We start from the raw sequence: 7,189 nt of genomic DNA, 5'->3' as shown, positions 1-7,189 counted from the left end.
GTTTGCAGAATATAGATGTAGAAATCCAGTCATGTAACTTTCGTGTATCATTGGAAGCCATTTGAGTTCCTTCATTAATCTATTCCTTTCGATAAACAGAGCATTCTGAAAACATCTCACTCGTAAGCACTTACAATCGTCGCATGTAACATGACTCATGGCCCATAATCTTTTTCGAGAATCAGAAATACGCCCCAACAATCTTCTTCCCCTTGTATTTGTGTTCTGTGCAGGACTGGAATGTGTGTCTCCATTGTCTGACATTTCTGATCACTTCATTTAAAAACAACTTTATGCACCATCTTGGTAATAGTAACACATGACCATTTCTGCTCAACTTACCGAGAAAAGCCGGCCAGAGTGGCCCAGAGGTTCTATGCGCTACAGTCTAGAACCGCGCGACCGCTACGGTCGCAGGTTCGAATCCTGCCTCGGGCATGGGTGTGTGTGATGTCCTTAGGTTAGTTAGGTTTAAGTAGTTCTAAGTTCTAGGGGCTGATGACCTCAGAAGTTGAGTCCCATAGTGCTCAGAGCCATACCGAGAAAAACTCCTTTTCCAGCCTACTCTGGATATTGGTCTTTGCTTTATTAGTAAACAATATAATAATTCTAACTCTATTTACATGTGTGACTGACTGGCATGTATTGTTGGAAAGCCAGTAACATGAAATTATACATTATAAGATGAAAAATAGAAGGAAAAGTAAAAAGCTGTAAGTAGAAAATGGTTCTTGAGCACATTTTCTCAGCTCCAATTTGGCCTCAATAGTTTTTCTCAAGTAGTACATCAAAACCTTAGCACTTATTTTCGAAAACCTCAATCATTCTTACAAAAAACAAAGTACCATCATCCTGTATAAGATGGCATTATGGGGGGGGGGGGGTTGGGTTGTTTTGGGGAAGAACACCAGACAGCGAGGTCATCGGTCTCATCGGATTAGGGAAGGACGGGGAAGGAAGTCGGCCGTGCCCTTTGAAAGGAATCATCCCGGCATTTGCCTGGAGCGATTTAGGGAAATCACGGAAAACCTAAATCAGGATGGCCGGACGCGGGATTGAACCATCGTCCTCCCGAATGCGAGTCCAGTGTTTAACCACTGCGCCACCTCGCTCGGTGGGATGGCATTATGAACTAAATATTAAATTTTGATGGACCTTGATTGTTATTTCCATGTACCCTTCATATATACATAATAATATGCACACTCATGTTCATGACTGTATCTGACAAGGACATAGTGCTAAATTTGGTCTCCTGTATGATGGATGACTGAATAAATTAAAGCAGTAGTTATATGACATCTTAGTATTATTATTGGTTTATCATAAAGCTTTGAAAACCTCAAAATGAAATACAGAAGTGAAATCAAACAGGTTATTCCTGAAAAACTGAAACAGAGAGAGCCTGCCAAGAAATATTCTGGAAAATGTAGCAAATAGGCTACTGTTAAAATATAAACAATTTAGTGTAAAAATAAAGTGTGAAATTATATGTTATTAATAAAATCTTTATTAAAATAATGAATGGAAGTAAAATGAACCACAGGACAGCTGTAATAGATGATTTCTTTGTGGCTGCCCACATTATAAAGTTCTATATGACTTTATGAAAATATATGTGAAATACCCATTTAAGAAGTATGTGAATATTACAGAGGTTACTAAAAATGTGAATTATGGTACGTACTTGATGAAGCAAAATATCCATTGTACAGGGTATAGGTTATTGCGACCATAACTTCATTCACAATGCGCTCTTTTGCAGTAGCTAATACTGGAGACACCAGTATAAATACTCATTAATAGCATCAGAACTACCTCTTGGTGACAAATGTTCAACAGCAAACTGCTGGAACATTCTTTCAAAAATGATTTTATCTTATTTTGCTGTTATTGGTCATACACTGAATGAGACTTCATAGCCAAGATTTCAGATTCAGAAGATTTGTAAACTGCAATGACACAGACGCACTGACAGTGTAATAAAACAAAAACTTAGTTCTGCATGGAGGTATACCCCTATGTAGTTCTGCTCTATCAAAATATCAAGAATCTTTAGCTTTGTTGATATCCACAAGTCATAATAGCATACTTTGCTTACTTCTCACCTCATTGCACACATTTATAGGCGAACAAAGAAAACATAAGTTTATTGCAAACATGAAATTAAAGATGCTGTGTATTTGATTTGAAAGTTGAAAATGTAACGAATAAGTATCTGTAACAGTAAGCAAACAAGCATTGTTTTCGGAGTATTAGCATCACCAGTTATAGACGCAAATACAGTAGAAGGGGATTTAAGTGAGTAACGAAGCATCCTTTTCACACCACGTACTTCTCTTCCCAGCTATCTGAAATGTATAAACGAAAAGAAATTTACATTTACGATGCCTTCTATTTCTGTATAAAATACGCATTTAAGACCAGAATAAAGTTTAAAAATACCGTCCTGGTACTGTGTTATCAACGTAAGAACTTTCATATTTACTACTTAAAGCAACTGCCATGCACACACCACATTGAGTAGAAATGCCCCTGGAGTGAGCATTCAGATAGAAGGAATTTATTTTGTGTTTTCAACATACATTGCCACTGTGGTCACATGATCTTGGGACACCGTAGATGTATTCATAATGCGTTCTACAAATTTTGAATGTCATTACATCGCTAGTTCAGAAAGATTCCCTTTGTAGGTGCTCGGGATTTGGTATTGGCGTTTTGTAGACACCATAACAATTTGCACTTGATACCCAGAATAATGTGGACTCTTAGCTTTGAAGAAAAAAATAAATGGGCATCATGTAACGGTACCATCACATCAGCGTGAACTTACACTGCCTGCCACATCATGTCACATCACATCAATTCGCTTAGCTCAGTACCGAACAGCGAAAGTGAGGTTGTGAATCGCCACTCTTGATACAAAAGTCAGAGTATTCATCGGGACTGAGGAACTAACAACGACAATGTTTATTAATGGCCAAAAAAACTTCATAACGTATGTTCTTACGTGATATGGTTTGTGAAATTGCTGAGAAGTCGAACAATATTTCAAAACCTCAACATTTATTTGCTAAGGAAACTCCCACACTTCAAGTAATTGCTGTAAAGATAGGAATGTAGTCTGCGTACCTTATCCATTATGTTTGTTTTTTCTTATGTAACTAACTACGTCATAACGGCTGTATTTCTCCTTCATCAAAGCTTACCCTTCCACTTAAAAGCCTTACTTAATGGCAACTGCTTCGTTAAATTACGTTCTTGTTTATACACTCTGTGGGTGTCAGCTCTGTTATTGTAAAACCTAAATATTTTTTCACTTTCAGATATCTGACCTCGCTTATGCCAGAACACTGAACGGAAAACATATCCAAATCGTGATGGAAAATTTGTAATTTGCCACGAAAACAAAATGTAATATTAAAGTGACGTTTAAGGAGCTATAAAGCATGAAATCCACTACTATAACATGAGTGAGCACAGCGAAAATAGGTTAACTTACGTTGTTAGCAGACGACAACTCCATCAAAACTTTCCTCCCACGAAATCTGGATGTGCCGTGATGCGAAGTGACGGTCCATTGATGCCCTATGTGAATGCCGCCTTATGAAATGCATTGTGAATTATTTTGACATGACATAAATTGACGTGACGTGGCGATCAATGTGAATTGGCCTTAAGCAAACAACATCGTTCCGAGATCACGTGACAATTCCAGCCTTATGTTGGCAACAAGTGCAGAACACAATGCTCACTCCAGAAATATTTTTACTCTATGGCATATGACAGAAATTAGGAACAAAAAACAAATACAAACAATTTCCATGAAAACAATAATCTAGTGAGTTTTCGATGTAGGTGACATGGCGACGCCGACTTCAAAGCAGTGCACAGCGTTAGTCTGTAGCGCTATCACCCCGTATTTTTACCTCCATGTCCATTGCACACGGAGACCTGTATAAAACAACGTAGCCTTGCCAAAGTGCAGCCATATTTGAAGCAAATTGGAAACTTAGTCGCCATGTTTTGCAGCATCATGTTGACTGACCTGTTATCATTAAATCATATGGGTTCGTTTGTTATGCTGTAACATTTGCTGCTGTCAGTCGCTATGTTTATTTATTTATTGTCATCATGAAGTGTTACTGGAAATAATTCCCATTATGAAATGAGTTTTTTGTACACTATAGTATCGCCAGGTGCTATTTGCAATGTGTGAGCTGCTGCATTATTCCGATTACTTTAACGTAAACACGCTCATTTGTGTAATTACCGCTGTATCTTACCTTATAGATAATACCGAATTTCTTTATAGCGTTTACTTACAGTTACTACGCCTTTGACTTGAATGACATTGCGCGTCTTTCATGCTAAGAAGTTCTGCCATATGTGTTTATCAGATACAAATTAATACAAGTCAGTGGCATTTATAAAGAAAGCAAACGACGTGAATCGTTGCTTTTGAGAAGGATTCCTAATATGTGGGCTAGAGTTTTTTTTTTGTTTTTTTTTTGTTTTTTTTGTTTTTTTTTTTTTTTTGTTCTAGCGTCCTGTTTCTTTTGTGGCTTCCAGTAGCTCTAACGGAAGTCACGATTATCATGTTCCATGTCATAGGATTTTTGTTTTTCGGAAAAGAACAGTTACCAGATCCCCGCACATGGGAAGAGCAATTATAACTGTATTTAGTAGGCTACCATGTGTTCTAGATATATTGATTACTCTGTTGTATTAGCTTGTTGTTTTTAAAATGAATTCTTTAGGAAAAAATAAAGACTAGGTTACTTAATTTTATAGGTATACAGAGCCTATATGCCTATTGTACTTAACATCTAACACATTATTTTAGTATGAATAAACAGATGTACTGTCTATACTCTGAGAGACACTAAATGCAGTAGATAGGTTTACTTTAATACAGTCGTCTGCCTGGCGTTTCAGATGACTGTGAAGGTCCAGAAAACGGAATATTGAAATTTGGTAAATATGGCAGTTCGGTTGAAGAAATGTAACAGGAGCAAACTTGCTGATACTTAGCTTAAGTATGACGTCCCAACTGTTTCACTACTACGATTAATGCAATTGTACCCTTAACTATGCACCATTTATTATAAACAAAAAGTACTTTTAAATTATATTTCGATATGAAAACATATGATTTTCTAGTAGCTGTTGCATATGTCCAACTAAAATGTTCAGTGTTCTTGAGGTTACAGAACATGGCGCCAATATCATTTGTTGCTACTATCCAGAATGCTCTATGTTGATTATACACCTTTTTGAGTACACATTTTCTAAGTCTGTCTTAGTTTAACATTTTGACATCCCATATCAATGTAGTTATTTATTGAATAAAATCTATAATTGAATTTTCGACATTCATTCAGTCTTGATTACTGCAACTGCAATTTTTTCTTGGTGTGAATGTCTGAACCTCCAGAATTCCATCCCTACTTCTAGTAAATTTGATGTACTTACAGTTTTATAATCCAAACCTCTGAACCACATGAGTATGTGATTATATTCCTGACTAATGTTTTATGTGTTCTTGTTCAAGCATCAGTTCTGATGTGTTTATCGAAGAGAACTCCAGTTCACAAAGAAATAGTCATTGATAATTAACGAAGTGTAAGTGGTATCGTATTAAAGATTGTCATGATGTGGGATATCGTGTAAGTCACTAATGCTGTTGTTCCGATGACAAGAACAGAAGATTTATAATAGAGGAACTGTGACATATATACAAGACTTGGATCCTGTGCCATAATTCCAACATATTTATTGCAATTAATTTATTACACATTTAAATTTAAACAATGAGTTCTCCCACCAATTAAAGAAATTTTGGTGAGGGATCTTATTTTAGTTATTTATTAATCAATAAGAGTGGACTAACCTGATTAGCAATATGAAACATTTAATTATAACTTTTACATTTATTATACTATTATTTGAATACTAGGCAAGCCAGTACAATTACAAAGTTAAGTAAATTACAATCCATGAAAACTGAACCACTTATATTTTCTGAAAAGCAATAAATTCAGAAATATAATCATCTTGAGGTTGAAGTTATTCTATCTGTGCTTGCTTACTAATAGATTTGTTTTGGATAGGGTCCACTCAAGGAAGAAGTAATGACGAAATCTACAACCAAACTGAAAAATTGTCTGATGCTGTTAGGAAAAGGACAATTTCTCTCTATGTACATTCAGTACTAATGAACCCAGAAAGATTGACTAAATAGAAATTTGATCATTTTGAGAAAAATCCCAAAACTCAAATCGGTTGGTTCAGGGAAGTGCAAAAAGGCATTAGAAATCAGTTTTACAAGATCAGAAATCCAAGGCAGCCCAAATTTTCGAAATGAGATTAAGAAGTTCAGGTGTTTTCAAGAAGAATGGCAGAAGGCACGTCACTGTATGGACAGATGAAAGAAGAAAAGAACACAGTAAAGGAATGAAAGGCCGAAAATCAGGAAGGAAGACAAAATCACGAGGAAGTTGCTTCACAAATTCAAAAAATAGCCGAAATCGAAGGAAAAATAATATTACATTAAGTAATTCATTTGTATCAATTCTCTTGGCAAAAATTGTGGTCATTCCTGGGAACTTAAACCATTTTCAGTTAACGTTACGAACGCGTTTTATAAAATATTCACTACTTAAGTTCAGTTACGAATTCACTGCTCTTCGTCTCAGGGCATACACAGTATGAAACAGTTAACACTGATTCCAGAATGAGATTTTCACTCTGCAGCGGAGTGTGCGCTGATATGAAACTTCCTGGCAGATTAAAACTGTGTGCCCGACCGAGACTCGAACTCGGGACCTTTGCCTTTCGCGGGCAACTGCTCTACCAACTGAGCTACCGAAGCACGACTCACGCCCGTTACTCACAGCTTTACTTCTGCCAGTACCTCGTCTCCCACCTTCCAAACTTTACAGAAGCTCTCCTGCGAACCTTGCAGAACTAGCACTCCTGAAAGAAAGGATATTGCGGAGACATGGCTTAGCCACAGCCTGGGGGATGTTTCCAGAATGAGATTTTCACTCTGCAGCGGAGTGTGCGCTGATATGAAACTTCCTGGCAGATTAAAACTGTGTGCCCGACCGAGACTCGAACTCGGGACCTTTGCCTTTCGCGGGCAAGTGCTCTACCACTGTGAGTACCGGGCGTGAGTCGTGCTTCG

At 37.0% G+C, this 7,189-nt stretch overlaps 1 non-coding gene across 1 annotated transcript; it reads right to left on the bottom strand.

Moving 5' to 3' along the window:
* Window positions 1-6,800: 6,800 nt before the first annotated feature.
* On the bottom strand, window positions 6,801-6,875 carry Trnas-cga (transfer RNA serine (anticodon CGA)). Its single transcript has one exon. It is a non-coding gene; the product is annotated as a tRNA-Ser (tRNA).
* Between the last annotated feature and the right edge of the window lie 314 nt (window positions 6,876-7,189).

Source organism: Schistocerca nitens, chromosome 1, assembly GCF_023898315.1.
Source record: "Schistocerca nitens isolate TAMUIC-IGC-003100 chromosome 1, iqSchNite1.1, whole genome shotgun sequence".
Taxonomy (NCBI): Eukaryota; Metazoa; Arthropoda; class Insecta; order Orthoptera; family Acrididae; genus Schistocerca; species Schistocerca nitens.
Note: the sequence above shows the minus strand (reverse complement) of the source record. Positions and strands in the feature narration are given on the sequence as shown.